General features: G+C 39.3%; 1 pseudogene; it reads right to left on the bottom strand.

The window, feature by feature from the left end:
* Positions 1-20,213: 20,213 nt before the first annotated feature.
* On the bottom strand, positions 20,214-20,513 carry LOC139002497 (small nuclear ribonucleoprotein F pseudogene; annotated as a pseudogene).
* Between the last annotated feature and the right edge of the window lie 228 nt (positions 20,514-20,741).

Genomic DNA, 20,741 nt, shown 5'->3' with positions numbered 1-20,741 from the left:
ACTGGGATCGCCTGTGGGAACATGTCAGGCTCAGATATACAAAATATCTTTCTGTTGTAGCCATAACATAACTTCTCAGGTGATTACACATCTACAACCTGAAAAATGAAATGTGAACAAGGCCTCATTTCACGTGGCATCTGAGGCTCTAGAGCAGCCTCTGGAATGGGACCAGGAAGGTGGGGAATGCAGAGATGACTCACCGTGACTGCCTCACCAACATTTGTCAAGCTCTCTTTTTCCCTCCCTCAAAATTATGGTACAAGAGAAGAGTAAAATCAATTTAAAAAGGAGAAAAGATGTACTTTACCAAGAAATACAGATTTTTGAAGTAAATTTCAGTCTAAAACTAAATTATTTAAAATGCAAAAGGCTGATGATTTATGAAACATGTTTTGGTGAAGACCAAGACCTAGAAATCAGTAGGTGAGTTTCCTCACTTTTGGAATATAATCATAATGAGAAGGATGGGGATTGGAGCAGGGAAGAGCAGTGTGTCTGAGTTCACTTCCCCTTTAAAGAGTGGAATAAACTAAACATAAAAACCAGGAGAGCTGAGTCAAGCAAGAAGGTAAAGACAAATCAGGGCACACAGCCAAGACAAGGGTGAGAGGCCATCAGCAGCCATATTTGGTGCCATGCAGATACACCCAATTGCAGAAGAATGTACTTGACCCTCAGAAGAGATGCAGATACAAGAATTTAAATGAAACCTCATGACTTCATCTCTCCTGGGTCTTAGCATCCCTAAGGCCCACATTCATTCCTGAAACAAGATGCAGAGAGAAGAAGGCCTGCAAGAGAGTGCTAACAGGGGAAATGTGGCCTTTTTCTCTCGCATCCTCAGAGTTCTGCCCAATGGTTGAAACATGGTAGGAATTCACTAAATATTTGTCAAATGAATGAACAAATGGATGAAAAACTAAATGAACTGGATGAATATTGTGGAACATACAAGGGATTGTTCAACATAGTCAACACGATTAAGGAGCTTATAGTCAAGCTGAAGAGAAAAGTAACACACAAAGTTAAAAGCAACACACAAAAAAGTGAAGTCTCTTCTTTGTCCACTTACTTCCTCTTTCTCAGGGATCCTGCCACACCCACACACTCTGCTCTGGGTGTAACTGTAGGCATCCATGTTCTGTTTCCTGAATACAACCCACCTTCTAAGCCAAGCTTTTGGAATAAGGGAGGTCCTTTGGTACAGAGAAGGTAGTGGCCTGGAAAAAATATGTTCACCTCACATGAGGCATACAGATTCTGTTCTCAAGAATTTGAACTGCCAAACACTGGAAGTGAAAGCTGAAAGGACAATCAATGAGAGAGGCCACAAACAAGTCAATAACATGAGGATTTTAAAGTTGATGGAAAGTAACAATTATGAGTAAATTTTGAGAAAGGATATAGAAATTAAGTCATTGGTAGTAGGAAAAGTATGAAGCCACATGAAAAAAGGGTCAGACAGTCACTGAATCCTGGTAAAGGTGGGTGCTGTGCTGATGGACCAGAAACTCTTCCTGAAGAAGACCCTGGAGGTGCTATGGGGCCCAAATGACCTTCTGGGTTCAATTTCTGTGAGGTCAGATTTGACTATGAAATTTCTTTTGTCCAATTTCTATGGGATTCTTTTCCCCTTATGCCATGGATAGCCTTACAATATACTTCTTTTTCTTTCTTTTTCTTTTTTTTTTTTTTTTTTTTAGCTGTTCTGAGTGAATTTTCAGGTTTGGTAGGTCCAGGAGCCTCCCTAATTCAATAAGGGTTGTCACAAGACAGTGCTTAAAATGATTGGCAGAGACAATGAATGGCATAGGCTCTTGGTATAGAAAAAAATAATATGCCTGTAATGTTCACATTATTTTTTAAAAAATCAAATATTGGAAAGGTAGAGAGTGAGGGGAATAAAAAGGCTGCCAAACAAGGCCTATTGTGTTAGCAGAGACCTACTGACATGACAAAGAACAACCATCCACGGGAGGAGTGGCTCTGCTTGCTGTTAGCCGTTCTGCCATCAGACCTAGGCCCCACACTAGCTGACTTGCTGTGCATCACCAGAGCACTTGTCCCAGGGTTTCCTGCTCTGTCCTGACAGGTCAGCCAATGCCTGGAGGGCAGGAGAAAGAGGAAAATAAGGAATTCTTCCTTCTTTTAATTAGTATCTCTATCAGCATCTGTGTCTCCTAATACTCCAAAAAAATCAATTTACTGTTAGTTACAGTTCTTTAGAAATTATAGGTTAGAAACAACAGGCTATTAATATCCAGAGTTGGTAAAATGTGGAGAAAGACCCTGACTTACCCTCTGGTGGAAATGCACATTGGCACATTATTTTAACACCCCAAACTCATTTTGAGGGCAACATAGTAGTATCCATATAATTTAAGAGTCGCAGACATTTTACCCTAGCAATTAGAAATCTAGGGAGCAAGTGTGTAGGAAACTAGAAATCTAGGAATGTATCTAGAGTCTAGGAATCTTACAAGTGACAGCTACATGTCCACAGCTGTTTAAGGGCTGTAATAGTGAAAGATCAGAAACAAGATAGCTCTCTATCAGTAGGGGAAATCTTACAGAATTACAATATTATACTATGGAATGCTGAATCTTTTGAAAAGCATAAAATAGATTATTTGTACTGATATGGAAACAACTGATATATTATTACATTAGAAAGCAGGAAGCAGACACTGTCAACAGTGTCCATGGTCTCGCTCTGTAAATGTGGGGGTAGTTACTTGCCTTCCAATAGCCATCTTGTCACCAGCACTGCCACAAGGAGCAGAAGGGAAGTGAGACTATCACAGAATGCTGCAGAGGTCAGGGACACTGGGCATGGGAATCAAGCACTGGTAAACCAACCTCAAATTAGGCTCCTAACCTCTCTTTCAGTTTTTTTATCTCTTAAATGGAGCTAGTCATTGTGGTCTAGCCCATACTAGCAAAGGAGGTATGACATATAAATAAGGTCATTGTACAAATATGCTTCCAGAAATGCAAAACCCTGCAATATATAGGAGGTGCCAACATCATTGTTACTATTGTTATTGTAATTCTGTGCATGTTTGTGTCCCTTCAAATTCATATGTTGAATTCCTAACACCCAATGTGATGACAGTAGGAGGTTAGGCCTTTTAGAAGTGATCAGATCATGAGGGTAGATCCCTCATGAATGGGATTAGTGACCTTATAAATGAGACCCTAGAGGGCTACCTAATCCCTTTGATCATATGAGGAAACAATGAGCAATCTGTGACCCAGAAGAGGTCCTCCTCCAGAACACATCCTTGCTGGCACCCTGATCCTGGACTGCTAGCCGCCAAAACTATAAAAAATAAATGTCTGTTGTATATAAGCTACTCAATGTCTGGTTTTTTGTTATAACAGCCCAAACTCACTAAGACGGTCATCATCATCAACTTTGGCTCTTTGAGCCGTCATCCTCTTTGGAAAGGGAACAATTGAGTCACATGGCTCACCGATTCAAATCTAGAGTTTTAATGAACTGGTTCAATTCTTGTTCCACTCAAAGTGGAAGATGATTTCTCACTGTCTGCTCTTTCACTCTGAGCAGGGTAGTAAGGCATTTTGCCTGACCTGCAGAGCTCTTTTCCATTCAAAAAGCCAAGTTTTTGTCAACTCATCTTGCATTTGGCAAAGGCAACATTTTCTTCATTGAAAATAAGGTAGGATGTGGGCCATAAAAGTCCTGTGTCATCTAAGTTACTGAAACTCCAGTTTCAATTAATGTTCTTTTGCAGAAGAAAAGAATATCCCTAATTTTTATATATCTCCTTAGTAAGAGTTTAAATAATTTCTGACTCACACCATTTAAGGTGAAAAACAAGTAATCATTCTAAAAAACAAAATTCAGACCTACATTCAGCTGCTACAAAATGAAATGAAACTAACTGTATTCAAACAAAGGTACATTTTGCATCTGTAAGAAGCTGGTCCTTCTGCTAGTGGTTCAAATGACACAGAGATGAACATAACACCAGACACGTGTCTTTGAATTAAAGCAATCTGGACAAAATGCAAATCTTAGCTTCAGAAAATCATAAATTCTTAGTAATGAGAGATATTCTAAGATTTTTTCTAAGAAATCTGCTTGCAGATCTCTTTTATGGTAATCAAAGCTTCCATGGGCCTCCATGATGTGTTTCAAGAAATCTTACAAGCTTCCCTTAGGAACCTGTTTCACTTGTAAAAGCACCTTGGAGAGGAAATTCTCCATAGCTACCCCAGGTTCAGATTAAGCCATTTCTCTTCTCAGAACTAAATGGATGTTTTGAAGCTCACCATTCATACAATTGAAAGCTAACTGACATATTACTCATCAAATTTCTTCATTCATTAATTTATCATCAGACTAGACCAGGTTGCTTCTCTGTACTGCAATTTGTGGTGGAAGGCTCTGAGCACATGAGGATGAGTGAGAACCATCCTGCCCCCTCTAAGTCACCAAGAACAGAAAGGGAAGGAACCAAACAAGGAAGAAGGGGGAACACTTCTCAAGGGGATGAAGTGGGGTTCACAAGGAAGGTTTCTCATTTTGGTTGAAACTTAAAGAGTAAATATTCTGTGCTGAACAAATCAAAATCATTCAACTAACATCCCTGCCTCCTTTTACATGCAACCTGTTTTCTACCTCTCACCACAGGTTTGACTTCCTCCTCCCATTCTCTGAGTGAGCTAAACCTCCCTTAGTTTTTGTTTTGGGTTGTAGGCATAAATCTTGCTCCTCAATAGCTGTAGATTTTTGAGGATGGAAATCACATCATGGATTACTTTACAACCTTCACTGCACTCAGCCCAGCACAAAGCCCATGGCATGTGCTGGGGAAGTGCTTGAAGGTAGGCTGGCTACCTCACAGGTTACTCCACTCTCACTGCCTGATACTTTTGTGCAATCTCATATCACATATTGCAACCGCTATTTTAATACACTCACAGATCCAACATGTCCCCTAGGACAGGGACTTTCAAACTTGTTTTACTGCTAAGAAGTGTTTCCATCATCATCCATGTCTACAAGTGAAACAGGAGCGTCATGAAATGAAACTTATTCTGTGCAATTCATATGTTCTGTTTTTTATTATACTCTAGTTTACTTTGGTCTTTGTATATCTAGTACTATTCTGTCCTACTTCATTTTTAAAATGCCAGAAGTAGGTTCATCAAACTGATGTCATACACCAAGGATTGCAAACCCTGTTTTAGGGGTTCCTGATATACTGGAGTGCCACGAGAACCTTGGGTTGAAAAATGGGTAGGACACAGTCTCAGTCCTCAAGAATTTCACTTTCGGGGAGGGGGAGGTGACAACCGTATTGAAATAACATATTTTCTCATTAGCATTTTCAGATTAGCAGGTATTATACAATTGCCTTTCTAGAAAAGCTATGATTGAATCAATGGTGTGAATTGCAATGAACAGTGCCTCAGAAGTTAGGAAAGCAGTACAATGCCATTATAGCAGTGATGCTGTCACATAACCAGCTATGCCTGGCAGTCTCCTCCTCTGAATACCCCACACAGGTCACTTCAGCTCATGTCGGAAGAAGTCACTTGTCATACTTTCCAGTTAGCTGGAGAGTAACTCCCCATAAGTTTTACTCCAGTTGCTGGAATCTTAAAGGAGAAATTCAATGCAGACTCCTCCCCCTGTTACTACCAAAGCCCCTGATGCTGATGTGCCCATTATACTATGAGTCAACCAGCTTCTTCTGAAAGGGTCAGATCATAAATGGTCAAGCTTTGAAGGTCACATGGCCTCAATCACAACTACTAAATTCTGCTCTTGTAGCACTAGTTTTTAAAGAACAGTGTGGCTATGTTCCCAAAGTCTTTATTTATATACACTGAAATTCAAATTTTATATCGTACTCACATGTCATAAAATATTATCCTTTTGACTTTTTTTCAATATTGAAAATTGTTAAAATCATTCTTAGCCATGGGCTGTACAAAAACAGGCTGGGAGCTAGATTCAGCTTCAGTGACTATAGTTACTGACCCTGCTCCAAGCCAAGAGGACTTCGAAGGATAGAAACTATTTTGTCTCTACCATGAGCTGAGGCTCTCCACCTTAGGGTTCCTGAGCACCCTGGAACAGGAAAAACTGGAGGGTCATGTGGAGAATATAAAGAGTTGTTTATAAAGAGGTTGTTGCCTGGGGCAAGAAATCTTAAAACAACTGTAGCTTTTTAAAAAGAGGGAGAGGTTATAAATGGAAGCACTGGCAGGAATACTTCTTCACTAGTGCTGTGGGCACAACTCTTCTTCGTAGTAAAGGAATAAATCTACCTTCAAAGCAGTCAGGCTCAGCCCGTCATGTGGACTGCTGTATTGCGCAGCTTTCCAGGAAAAGCTATCCCCTTGTTTCACAGTGCACTCATCCAGTTTTAGCTGCAATGGAAAATGCTTACAATCCAATAGGCAGCATGCTCAATGAAGTGTTTCATTAGCCAGGTAAGTCTGATCAGTACTTAGTGTTCAGACTGGACACATTACTATGTGGTCAGAGTTCCAAAATATGGTGCTAAACCTTATGCCAATCCCCACTGGGATTCACAGCTCTGCCATCACTCGAGGGGCTATAGAGGGTAGAACACAAGCAAAGAAACAACTCGGTCACACCTTCCATCTTTCTTTTCCTTTGCTCTTTCATTCACAAATTTTATACAGGTTTATTTTTAAAAACCAATCCAGAAGTGTCCAAACTAAGTGAACAAAAGACCTTGCCTTACCCCTTTCTCAACCAATTCCATTCCCCTCCTCCCAAAACATTACTATTGACAGCCTGGGGTGTCCTCTGCAAATATAAATACATGTACCCATATCATGAACATGTTTCTGTAATTTCTGTGAATTTTTACATGTTTTTCAGTATTTTGACCTCACAAGGTTCTCCATCCATGTAAGTTTGTGGGAAACCACCTTATTCTTATTCAACAGCTTGATAGCCACCAATAGGGTATATTTTCTCTACATGTTACTAGTTGAGCATGATAATTTTACCTAGGAAAATGTCAAGCTCTTTCTTCTAGAAGAAGCAGTGAGTAGGTTAATTGATTTTTTAAAAATTTTATGTTTTGATTGCAGTTTGCTGTGTCTGCCTCTTCTGGACCTGGGTGTGCATGGGAGGGGGTAAGCTGAATGCCAAGGCTGGCTCCCACTGGCTCTGAGCCCAGGGGCAGGTCAGCAAAAGGCTAAAGACACCCCACTATACAGCTTTGCCTGTCTGTTGCCTGTCAATCTCAGTCACTGGAAAAGCCTCTGGTGATGCGTGAGTTGTGTGAGATAGGTTTCTCAGTGAGTCACCAGGTAGGGGGTAGTGGTATTTACCAGGTTGATACAGATTCAAACTCGGTGCCAGTGTTGGGTCTGTGGCCACTCAGCAACAGTCTCAGTGTCTGCCAAGGCCTGGGTCCCTAAAACCTTTGTGATGGGGTGGGGTCTCAGGGAGTTATCAGGATGAGGCCAGCAGAGGTTACCAGGCTAAAACATACCAAGATTTGGTCCTGGTGGGAGAGGGCTCTGCACAGGAATGGAGGTGCCACTTAGGCGCATGGGGTAAAAATGTCCCTCCCCTCCAGCCCCACAACTCAGTCTCTTCCCATGTGATTCTGATACTGTTCAAACCTGCCCAAACCTCCTCAAGAGCTCCTCACTAAGCTCTGTGCCACAGACCCAGGCTGCTGTCTGCTGAGAGGGATACCTGCAGGGTAGAGTCTCCAGTGGTTGGCAGGGAAAGGTCAGTGTTCTCTCCAGGTTGATACCCAGGAGATGTGGAGCCAGGCCCATCTGAGTGGCACTGCCACTCAGACCCATGGAAAAAAAATAGTCCTCTCCTCCAGTCCCACAACCTTTAGTAGAAAGTCCCTCTCAATTAGCTTTTAGTGAAATACCCATGTGACTGTAGGTGTGGCAGGCACTGAACATGAGGATGGCAACCAAACAAGCAATTAAAATCAATTAACCCTCATCAGCAAGAGGTTCTTCTGTGGAACATTTTGAATTTTAATGCTTCTGAAATGCATTTTAAAATAACTCCAACTGCTCATGTGATATCTATGCTATTATCTGGGAAATTTGACTTGAGGGAACGCCTTCAGAGTCAAAAATGTTGGAATGAATGGGCAGGAATCCAGCCCAGTAGCTGTTCTTCACAAATCAGACTCTGTGGAACAAAAGCAAGCCAGAAGAAAAAAGAAAAATCAAGTTTGGTAACATAGTTGGAAACATAGGAAAAACATGACATGAAAAAAGTTTTATTGAGCTACAATATATAGCTGCCTATAGAATGTACTCTTTTAAGTATACAATTGAGTGGTTCCCAGTAAATTTATAGAATCATGCAACCATCACTCCAATCTAATTTATTTACTTATTTATTTATTTTGTTAGTCCTCACTCAAGGATATTTCTTTCATTGATTTTTTAGAGAGAGTGGAAGGAAGGGAGTGAGAGGGAGAGAGAAAGGGAGAGAAGCATCAATGTGAGAGAGACACATTCATTGGTTTCCTCCCACACATGTCTCCATTGGCCCTGGGGATGGAACCTGTAACCCAGGCACATACCCTTGACCGGGAATTAAACCTGCAACCCTTCTGTGTGTGGGACGACATTATAACCACTGAGCAACACCAGCCAGGGCACTAATGTTAGCATAACATTTCCCTCCCCCAACCCTTAAAAGAAACCTGTGCCTATTTGCAATTACTTCCCATTCCCACCCCAGAACCAGCAATCACCAATCTACTTTTTGTCTGGGTAGATTTGCCTTTTCTGAAAATTTCTTAAAATGGAGTCATACACTAGTGGTCTTTTGTGATTGACTTCTTTCACTTAGCATAATACATTCGTGGTTCATACAGGTTGCAGCATGCATCAGTACTTCATTCCATTGAGTGGCTATGGCACAGTTTGTTATCAACTCACCAGTTCTCACTCTTTGGGCAATTGTTTATAATGCTGCTATAAACATTTGCATGTAAGTCTTTGGGTGGACATATGTTTTGGATATATTCATTTTTCTCAGGTAGATCACCAAAAGTAGAATTGCTAAGTCATATAGTAAATCTATCTTTAACATTTTAAGAAACTGCCAAACTGTTTTCCAAATTGACTACATTATTTAAAATATGTGTCTTTGCTACTTGCTTTTAAAAATGACCTTGGGATTATTGTTAACTAAGTTTACAGCCACTCAAGATTAATAGCTGAATCTTCTTGGCCCATTCTAAGATAAAGGTATTTATTTTCAAGTTGTTATGTACATAACCAATTTCATTTCAATGGTTTGTAATAACTTGTAATACCTGGGGGTTTCCATTCACCTCAGATTTAAAACAACAACAATCATTCTCAGGAGGCCTTACCACATCCTGACCATTCCTATCAGATCTGTTTACCTGGGTAGTTAACATTTCTAACAATAGCTTCTCTTTGCATGGGAAGAGACAGAGATCAAGGCAAAGACAAAAATCCAGATGCAAATTCGCTCCATAAATAAATGTTTTAATAGTTTGAAAATCCTCCTGACCTTTTATTTTTTTAAACATCTGACCCTGCATTAGTCATGTTCTCTCCCAGTAATAATTAGCAAGTGTATTTATAAATACTACTGAGGATATGCTCTTGTGATTTTTACATTTCTACTAGAACTTTACAACACAGATCATTAAGAAGCATGCTTTTGTCATTCTTATGAATGTGCTAAGAAAGTGATGGTTTCCCTGACCAGTGTTGCTCAGTTGGTTGGGCTCAGTCCATAGGGCAAATGCCTGGGTTGCAGGATCCATCCCCAGTAGGGGGCGTGCAGGAGGCAGTCCATCAAAGTTACGCTCTTACATTGATGTTTCTCTCTGCCCTCTCCCTTCCTCTCTCTCTAAAATCAATTTAATAATCGTAAAAAATAAAGAGAGTGATGGTGATGGTTAAGTCTTAAGAATTACTTGGGAAGTAGTATGAACTAGTGAGCATGTTCCTGGACTCCTAGCCTAGTGTTCCTATTCTTAGGTCTGCCTCATCTCACCGAGCAACTCCTTCATTATATCTCCATCTAAAACCTCACTTCCCATCCTAAAGAGGTGAGGGAAGGTGAGAACATATCTTCTCATAGAAAAACAACTCCCTCCTTAGGTCTTATACTACCCCTCCCACCCTACCATGCCCTGAATTGGAGATGTGCAGTGTTGACTAGTCATGGGCTTCAGGTGTGTAGGAAGTTAAACCTCTAGCTTGAACCAATCCTTGCACACCAATGAAGAGTATTGGGAGCCTCAAGAGGAGGAAGACAGGCTTTTCAAATCAAAGTTCTTTCTGACACCCCCTATTCTATGTTCTGGCTCTGCTGAAACTCTAAATTGAGTTAACACTAAAACATCAATATTAAAAGATATTATGTGTGCAGCGATGTAGGAAGTGCAACTTTAAAAATAACTATGTCTTTCATGCCAAACATAACAATTTTGAGTCATTACGGTCCAGACCCATGAGAAAAAACTAATCCCTCAATTAAGAAAGCAGACACTCTGCTCATGGAGTCTCTGGTTTCCAGTACTGCACACAGAAATAAGCAGCATGTTCCTGCTTCACCCAGAGTCTGGTAGGACCATGAGGAGCAACACTGGAACAGATGGCTTTTATCCTGGGACACCTCGTTGAGGAAAGGCATGGAGTTTGCTGCTTCTTTTCACCCTGAGATACTGGGTGAAAATACTCTATTCTGAAATCCTCAGCCTGGATCAGAGTGAAGTCTGGGGCTGGTGTTCAGACCAATCAGGATGCTGTGTCCTGGATGGGGGCTGGGAGAGCAAGGTGCCAGGTATTCATGTGGCATCTGTAGCAATAGAAAGAGGGACAAAGAGAAGGTGAAGGTAATTCCAAGAAGCAATAGCAGGTAGAGAGACAAGTTCCCTGAGTCTGACCAACGTTTATGGAAGGGAGAGCTTTATGGGGTTTCCTTGGAGTACTGGAGCACTTACAGACACTATATTAGAGTTTGCCTTTTGTGCTTTTCTCGTGCTGTGTACTTGGATCTAGGAAAAAAATTGAGGTCAGAATCCGGTTGTAGCACTCCATGCACTTGGATTAGGACTGTATGGCTCCTTGACCTGAGCCAGAGGCACCAGTGGGCAGTTTCAGGAATTAAGTCCATCTTTAGCTATTGAGGCTAGTTCAGTTAGAGATCATCATTAGGCAGAATCCAAGAAAAACACAAGATCCCCACATCCTCCAAAGAATCCTTTATACCTAGAATGTACTTAGATTTTTACCTCCTAAGGGTTAAACCCTGTTGACCTACAAGAACAGCCCTGGGCTCTACTTGAATCCTCAGAGCTCCTGGCACCTAAGATCCTTTACTGTCATGATTGATGATAATTTAAGAGGATGTGGGTGTGTTTGCATTTTTGTATTTGGGGATGTGTATAATCCCTGCATTTCATCAAGGACATGAGCTCTATATACCTCTATTTCTTTGAATAAGTCCTTAGGGATCCTGTGTCTTCTGCAACCACAGTAGACTTGGACAGAGACTCTGACTCAAATCTAGGTGATTTTTTGGACATTTAAAGTTTCTGATTCTTGTTCTAAAATGACAACTAAAAATTTAAAATACCATTTTCCATTAAAATCTCTGTAAAGATCATTAAAATCTATAATTGTTATGAACTTGACACAATTAAATTAAAATCATCCCTTATTAAATTTCTTGCATTTTCCCTTATAAAGATTGTTTATTCCGATTGGGCTGTGTAGCTATTCAGTGTGAGGATATGAAAGCTATAATTACACTATTGAAAAAGGAAGAAATAATCCTACAGAAGAATGAGAAAAATTCATTACATAGAAAAATCTGATTACAAAAACTAGAATTGCCCTTTATAGCCAAAATATGCAGATCTGTGTTAACCCAGAATCTCAGGAGAACACATGATTGACTGTCCTCTGCTCCAGCCTGAACTCCCTGAAGCCTGGGACTCCATGCCATTTATGCTTTAACTCCCAGGACTCGCCCCAGGGACTGGTCCAACCCTGGTGGTCAGTGTTTATATCCAAACAGAGATGTGGGCTCCTTTTGCATAGACTTGTTAGCAATCATTTTTGTCATTGTGTTAGACCTGTTAATTTAGTAATATTATTTCTCTTTTCTTAATCACATCATCATCATAATCTGCATCATCACTGAGGTGATTTCTTGTAAGGACAGGTTGACTTTTCATTCTATCCAGAGAGTATTGTAACATTTCAGTTCGTCAGTGAGTCTCATGCATGAATGAAGGCAGGGCAAGATTTCTCATCTGTTTCTAATACTTGTAGGTCTCAGAAGGCCAAGCATGGTCCCATCTGTAAAAATGGAGAACCCTGTGAAAATGCCTCAAGGGCTGGCTTTTAAGGTGTCTCTGGTAGGTCTGAGCTATTGACAATTTAATCAAAACCTTCCAGTCTCATTTGACATCTGTTTATCCTCAGGGGAGCTTATTCTGTTCTCCCCCAACTTAAGTCACTGGGAAACCATTGGGTCCTTATTCGAGAGAAGAACATTAAATAAAGGGAAGAGGATCCATTTTTTGTAGCAGCCCTTGCACTATATTCACTCATTGCCGCACGTTTACTGTGCTGTATGTTCCTCTATATCACAGGCACCTGCAGGCAAGTCCTAGCTCATAGTCTCATCAAATAGATGCTTAATAAAAGGCTTAAAAATAAAACTTTTCTTGCCCTGGTATAAAAGTGATGCATAATCATTGTCATAAAATATAACAAAGCATAAAAAAGAAAATAGCAACTAACTAATCTTACAACCTAGAGATAATCTTATTTTTTGCATATTTTCATATACATATTTTTATAAAATTTAGTTCATGGTGTATTTTTTACTCCACTTTACATCATAATATAAATATTTTCCTATACCAAAAAAATTAATTTTAGTAGCTGAAAAATATTTTGCAGTGTGGGTTTAATATGATTTCATTTTCTTAAGTTATCAAATCTAGGGTATAGGAATCACTAATAGTATATAAGATTATTTTAGCTAACATACAGATAAATATTTATATATATATATCAGAGAAAAATACCTAACTACTGCAGGTTCCTGTAATGTTATGGATATAATTACTTAGAATAAGACTAAGTAAAAAGAAGTAGATTTAAAGTAAAGTGTCAAATGAGAAAAAGTACAACTTGATGATGAGTGTAGAAAAACTGAACAAAGTCTGGAAATCATGTTCTTAATGATTTTCTTTTTGTTAGACAGTAAAGTAGCTTCCAATCCTTAACTATAATATACAATGCTGGAATGAACAGCTTGGTACATTGTTCTTTGTTTATATTTGTAATCCTTTTTTTATGATGAATTCCTAGCAATAGAATTTAAAGTTTAAAAGTCCATTTTGTGAGTGGTTCAGGTTTTAAACAGTGAAATCCGAGAAAAATAATTTTGTCTCTTGGAAATAGATTTTTTAATTCATAGGATCAATAAAGTAATGCAGATCAATTGAACACATTCCCAAAGATTTTTTATCTCTCCAAATTCCATGTCAATTATGTATCTGATGGTAGTAGTTGTGGCAGGTACACCTGAGAGCACCTGACAGTGATGAAAATGCCTGTAATCATTCATTCACTCTTACCCATGTGTTCAGAGGAGCTGGAGTGGCAATTTCAGGTCATGTGGACATGACACAAAGTCCCACTCAAAGTACCTGGGGGAAGCAGAGTAGAGTGAGGAATCAAGACCTGCACCTGTGGTGAAACCAGATGCAGAGGCTGTCCAAAGGTGCACCACAGGGTGAAGCATAGTGTCCAAAGGACACCTCCATCTTGGTCATGACCTATCAATGAACCATTTCTGGGTGATAGCAAATAAAACAGAAGTGGCTCAAATGATATTTGGCACAGATTATTAAGAAATTACAAACAACAGAAGGTCTTCAAAAACTATATGGACAGCACACATACTTAAGTGCAGAAGTATAGATTAATTTACAAACTTTCAGGGAAACCAGAGTGGCATCTGGGGTTGACTTAGGTGGAAGAAATAGGTATGGGACAATAGTCAACCTGTCAGCAAGGGATAGACTAAAATAAACCAACATAATTGGCTGATACTTCAAACAGGACTATGAGTGTGGCCTTATGCTATGAAGATCCAAGATGAGCCATGCTGCCATAGATGCCTCGTGACAGAGATGACTGTTCTCCAACATCCATTCTCATAGCTTCCCCTTTGGAACCACTTGATCTTTCTGTAGGACACATGGTCACCCATCTGCAGATTCCATTTCCTTGTCAATCTTGCAGCCTGTTGTGGCTAACCAGTGAAGTTTAATTCATTGAAATGTGAATGAAAGTAATACCATATCAGATAACTTTTCTGTTTGTTTTTTTTTTCCTGTTAGTTAAAAATGGTGATGATTAGAGATAACTTGTAAGACAGGTGCTATAGGTGGCTTCTTATCTTGCACCTTTCATCACTAGGTCATTACCTAAGAGAAAAATAAATTCTACTTTATTTTGGAGATCATTGTTACAGCAGATTAGTCAGTATCTAGTGAATATCCTACTAGTTTGGCACAATGATATGCTCAGTAGCAATAGATTGTATGAAAAATTCCCATGTGCCTTCTGAAGCACTGTTTTTCATAAGTGGTCATCAACACCATTCTAGATGAGGGAATTTTAGTGGCTGTGGGACTGGAAAGAGAAGGCAGTTGTTCAGATCTGATATTATCAAGGGGAAAGGTATGTCTCTAAATCCTCAAAATCAAGCAAAACCCTTTCATTATGCTTTGTTATTTGGGTGATTCATAGGAGCGGGTGGGGGTTTATTTGATTCTCTTTCCTCTGTTCATCTGCTGAAAGAGATGCAAAATCACACTGTAGTTCAAGCAGAGTAGAATTTTCCATTTATTGGGAAACTGGCTTGACAATTGATTGTGCCTTCCATTTCTTATTTCGTGACTTCATTTACAAATTCAGGGACTCTGGTATTCAGAAGAGCAAAATGATAGGAAGTAATAGCAGGATTCTAAGCTAATTACCTGAGCTGAAAGTAATAGCCCTCAGCCACTCTCTCTCTTTCTTGCTTAGTCTCCGAGCTTCCTTCAGAGATAGTTGCTCCCCTCCCTTTTTCCACCTGCATGTTCTCTCGCTTTCTCTCCAGACTTTGGCATATCTTCCTATTCTATGTAGTGCCACGGCATTAGACTGGGGAGGGGTGGCAATACACTCTTACCAACAGATATGGACCAAGTTTCAATGATGGCAGAAAATGATTATTTCCTATTCTTATTTATAGTCTAATGATATTAATCATTGATAATTATAATAATGTAATTAATTGTGAAAGTTCTCTACAATCAATATTTCTTAGGAAAGGGAAAGGTTTATTTTCTTTGTAGCAAATGATAAAATTACATAAAATTCTCTTTTGGAAAATTTGACAATTGGGGCCCCTGGCTGGGAAGCTCAGTTAATTAGAGCATCACCCTTGTCATAGATTTGATCTCCAGTCAGGGCATATACAAGAAGTAACCAATGAAAGCATAAATAAGTGGGACAGCAAATCGATGTTTCTCTCTCTCTCTCTCCCTCTCTCTCTCTCTCTCTCCTCAAATCAACAAATAAAAAAAACCACTTTTTTTAAAGTTTAGAGTTGGTCCACTCAAATTTCCTTCTCCTACTAGATCTATTTGCCGAGATGGGAAGAACTTCTGGCTATTTATTAATTTAGTTCATTTTGAACTAAACTTTATAAAAATATAGCCAGATAAGAGTATATATACCATGAGGAGAATGAGTTGACTGAGCACAAGATTAGAAGTCAGCCAGAAGACAGACTCAGGTCCACATGTGACTATGGCATATTCAAATGTAAAATGTGTACAATGTCATATTTATAGGTTTTTAAAGGATCAAACATGATCACACTCCAAGAACAAAATAACCTGTCATTACTATGTGACATTAATCACTCCTGCTGTGCTGGGCTGGGACTATGCCTCTCTTGCTGCTCCTATCTTCTACAGGACAGTGATTTTCAAAAGAGTGGGAAGGAGACTCTCATAATGAAGGAAGGCTTGGTGTCACTGCTTTGCTATTTTAGCTAAAATATGTGGTCTGTATTGCAATTTACATTAAATGAGTATATGAGATTTTTTACATTTTTTAAAAGTGGACTGTTTTGAGATCACTGGGTCAAATAGCAGTTCCATTTTTAATTTTTTGAGGAAACTCCATACTATTTTTCATAATGTTTGCACCAGTCTGCATTCCCACCAACAGTGTATTAGGCTTCCCTTTTCTCCACATCCTCACCAGCACTTGTTATTTGTTGATTTGTTGATAGTAGCGATTCTGATAGGTGTAAGGTCATACCTCATTGTCATTTTATGCATCTCTTGGATAGTTACTGACTTTGAGCATTTTTTTTTATATGTCTCTTGGCCTTCTGTATGTCCACTTTGGAGAAATGTCTATTTAGGTCCTTTGCCCATTTTATAATTGGATTGTTTGTCTTCCTTTTGTTAAGTTGTATGAGTTCTTTATATATTTTGGAAATTAACCCCTTATCAAGATATATCATTGGCAAATTTATTTTTCCCATTCAGTGGGCTCCCTATTCATTTTGTTGGTGGTTTCTTTTGCTGTGCAGAAGATTTTTATTTTGATGTAGCTATTTGACCCAGTGATCCCACTTCTAGGAATATGTCCTAAGAAACCCGAAACACAAACAAGAAAGAATATATGCACAATTTACAATAGCTAAGATCTGGAAACAGTCCGAGTGCCCATCAGTAGATGAGTGGATAAGAAAAGCTATAGTACATTTATACTGTGAAATATTGTGCAGCTGTAAAAGAAAAAAAAAAGGATCTCTTACCACTTGAGATAGCATGGAGGGACCTGAACCTGAAGAGTATTATGCTAAAGGAAATAAGCTGGTCAGAGAAAGCACATGATCTCACTCTTATGGACAAAATAAACTAATGACCAAAATAGATCCAGAGATATAGAAGCATGGAACAGACTGATGAATCTCAGAGGGAAGGCAGGGGTGGGTGGAATGGTTGGGGAAAGATTAACCAGGGAACTTATATGCATATATGCATAGCCCATGGACACAGACAATAGTGTGGTGAAGGCCTGGGAGGGGCGAGTATGGGATGGATGGGATCAACGAGGAAAGAAAGGGACATCTGTAAAGCTTTCAACAATAAAACAATAAAGATATATATTTTTTAAAGTGGTCTATTTTGTAAAAATATCATGAAGCACTACTCTTTGGAGAAGTTCTCAGAGGTCCAAGATGACAGCAGCATAGGAGAATGCTGAGCTTCCTCCCTCCAATGAGCAAACTCAAATATACACATATATAGAGAGGAATTACTTTCAAAAAACAACCAAGGGTTGAAAACAGCTTCGAAGAACAAACAGGAGAAAAGAACTAAGTAGAGAAGGCTGGGAGACTGAAGGACCCTTCAGGAGCAGATGAGTGCTATTGCTTATGTTCCCCTCTACTTCAGTGGTATAGACAGGAGCTCTATTCTGGTGCTTTCACCTACCTGCAAGGTTACTGCAGTGCTTTCCCAGCTATATCGCCTGGAGCCTTTTTGCCTCCAAACAAAGGGCACAGGCAAGAACAACAGGGTATAACCACATACACCTGGCCTCCTGCTGGGAGGCTCTCCAGCTTCCAGGCTAGTGACTTAATTGTGGTAAACTCTTGCTCTGCTTCAAAAAGCTTCCCAAAACTACCTGTGATAAAAAGCACACAGAGGTTGTTTCTACATGGGACCACTTTTTCTATAATAAAAAGGAGAGAAAGTGTATAGAGAAGGCTGAGGAGCCATGGGAGCTCTCCTGTCATGTGGGAATCCTCCAAAGTCAGAGGGGCTGATGAGTGTCATGGATTATGACCCCTCCACCTACACAGGGTGGGTGGGTGGGGGGAGGGTTCTATCCAGGTGTTATGGTCAGCCTGCAAGTTTGCTGCAGCATATTCCCAACATGTTGCCTGAGCCCATTTTGTCCTTAAAAAAATGGAGCAGGTAGGATCAATAGGACATTATGAAAGCACCTGGCTCCCCACCTGGAGCTGCTGGGGCTTGGTAGGCTAGAGTGCTGGATGCTTTAGGCACCAGTTCAGCTCATACAGGCCTGATAAAACCACTCAGCATACAGAGCCAACACAGCACCTATTTTTACATGAGGCCACCTTATCAAAACTGGGAAAGACAGATATATGAAAAGTCTAATTTGTTTATATGCAAACAAACATAGAAAGTTAAATAAAATGAAAAGACAGAAGAATATCTCCCAAATGAAGAAAAAAGAAAAAAACCCCTGGAGAAAAATAACCTGTAGAGCAATGGAGATAAGTAATTTTCCTGATAAAGAAGTCAAAGAGATGCTCAACAAACTTGAGAGTGGAATAGAGAGAACTTCAATAAATAGTTAGAAAGTAGAAGATATTGTGTTTTTCTTGGACTCTGCCTAATAATGATCTCTAGCTGAACTAGTATTAATAGCTAAAGATGAACTTAATTCCTGACACTGCCCACTGTAACCTCTGGCCCAGGTCAAGGAGACATATAGCTCTAATCCAAGTGCATACCAAATTCTGACCTCAATTTCCTGACTTAGATCCAAGTACATAGCATGAGAAAAGCACAGAAGGCAGACTCTAATATAGTGGTTCTCAACCTTGGCTGCACATTTGAATCACCTGGGAATCTTTTTAAGATCCTGATTTCTGGGCCTCATCCTCCGGAAATTCTGTTTCTTTGTTACTAATGTTGTGGCCCCACCCCATAACAAAGAAACAGAATTTCTGGAGGATAAGGCCCAGAAATCAGGATTTTAAAAAGATTTCCAGGTGATTCTAATGTGCAGCCAAGGTTGAGAACCGCTGCTCTAATATCAGTGTCTGTAAGTGCTCCAATGTTACAAAGGAAACCCTATAAGGCTCTCCACTGATTTCTCTGCAGCAACTTTACAGGCCAGAAGGGAGTCACGGGACAGCTTTAAAATGCTGGAAGTAAATAAGCTATAACCTAGAAAAACTTACCCAGCAAGATTATCATTCAGATTTAACAGAAAATAGTTTCCTGGATCAGCAAAAACTAAAGTTCATCACCATTACACCACTTTACAAGATGTGTTAAAGCAGTAGTTCTCCACTCACATTAATGAAAATATGGCCTTAATGCCACATGATACCAGATTGATGTAATAGACATTTCTAGAACATTTCATCCCAAAACTACAGAATACATTTTCTCAAGTGCACATGGAACATCCTTTAGCATAGATCAAATATTAGGTCACAAAACAAGCCTTAATAAATTCAAGAAGATTGAAATCATATCCAGCATCTTTTCTTTATATCACAATGTCATGAAACTAGAAACCAACTACAGGAAGAACACTGGAAAAAAAAACCTCAAATATGTGCAGACTAAACAACATGCTATTAAACAACCAATGTATTGAAGAGGAATTCAAACAGGAAATAAAAACAATCTTAAAACAAATGAAAATGAAAACACAACTTTTCAAACTGTATGGAATTCAGCAAGAGAAATTCCAAGAGTGAAGTACATAGCCTACCTCAAGAAACAAGAAAAATACCAAATAAACAATCTATCTCTACACCTAAAGGAACCAGTAAAAGAAGAGCAAACAAACCCCAAAGTAAACAGAAGAAAGGAAATAGTTAAGATCAGAACAACAAAAAATAAATACAAAATTTAAAAACAATAGAAAAGATCAATGAAATTAAGAGCTGGTTCTTTGAAAAGACAAACAAAATTGACAAACCTTTAGCCAAACTCATTAAGAACAAAAGAGAGCCATTAATAAAATTATTAATGAAAGCGAAGAAGTTACAACAGACACCATATAGATACCAAGAATCATTCAAGAATTCTATGAGAAATTATATGCCCATGAATTTAACAATCTAAAAGAAATGGATACAGTTCTAGAAGTATATGACCTCCCAAGACTGAACCAGGAACACATTCAAAATCTAAACAGATTGCTCACTAGCAATTAAATTGAAACAGAAATAAAATGACTACCAACAAATAAAAGTCCAGGACCAGACAGCTTCACTGGTAAATTCTACCAAACATACAAAGAATTAATAGGACTCCTTCTTTTTTTTTTTTGAAAAAACAAATTTTTATTGTCTAGAAATATATATAAAAAGAAATTTCCCACAAAAGATGCTGTTCTCTCATTTCTCCATCTTCTACCTCTTCTTCAACACCCCTGATATAAAGGACATTATTACACCTTTTTAAAACTTCACCCAGGTGTCCAGACAAGGCTCCATCTATGTATTCTTCTGTGTTTGCAAGCTGCATGTTCATATAGCCATCTACAGATACCAGGTAGCCTTTGTACTCCATTCCCCACTTGAGTTTCACCATTACTGGCTTTCCTGTTAATTCGTTGAGGAAAGGTTTGGGATTGAGGGGCAAACTCATAGTGACGACGAGAAAATGCTGTAGGCTACTCGCCGCCGACCCAGCTCTTGTCCGTCCCTGGTGCCTGGAGCGCCTACCCCAGCTCGAACCATGAGAATCAGGACTCCTTCTTAAACTATTTCAATAAATCACAGAGGAAGGAATACATCCAAACTCATTTTATGAAGCCAGTATTAACCTGATACCAACATCAGAAAAAACATTACCAAAAAAAGAAAATTATAGGCC

The sequence above is a fragment of the Myotis yumanensis genome, unplaced genomic scaffold (assembly GCF_028538775.1).
Source record: "Myotis yumanensis isolate MYYU_CA2020_CCGP unplaced genomic scaffold, mMyoYum1.0.hap1 SCAF_2, whole genome shotgun sequence".
NCBI lineage: Eukaryota > Metazoa > Chordata > Mammalia > Chiroptera > Vespertilionidae > Myotis > Myotis yumanensis.
This window is presented reverse-complemented; position numbering and strand designations above follow the sequence as displayed.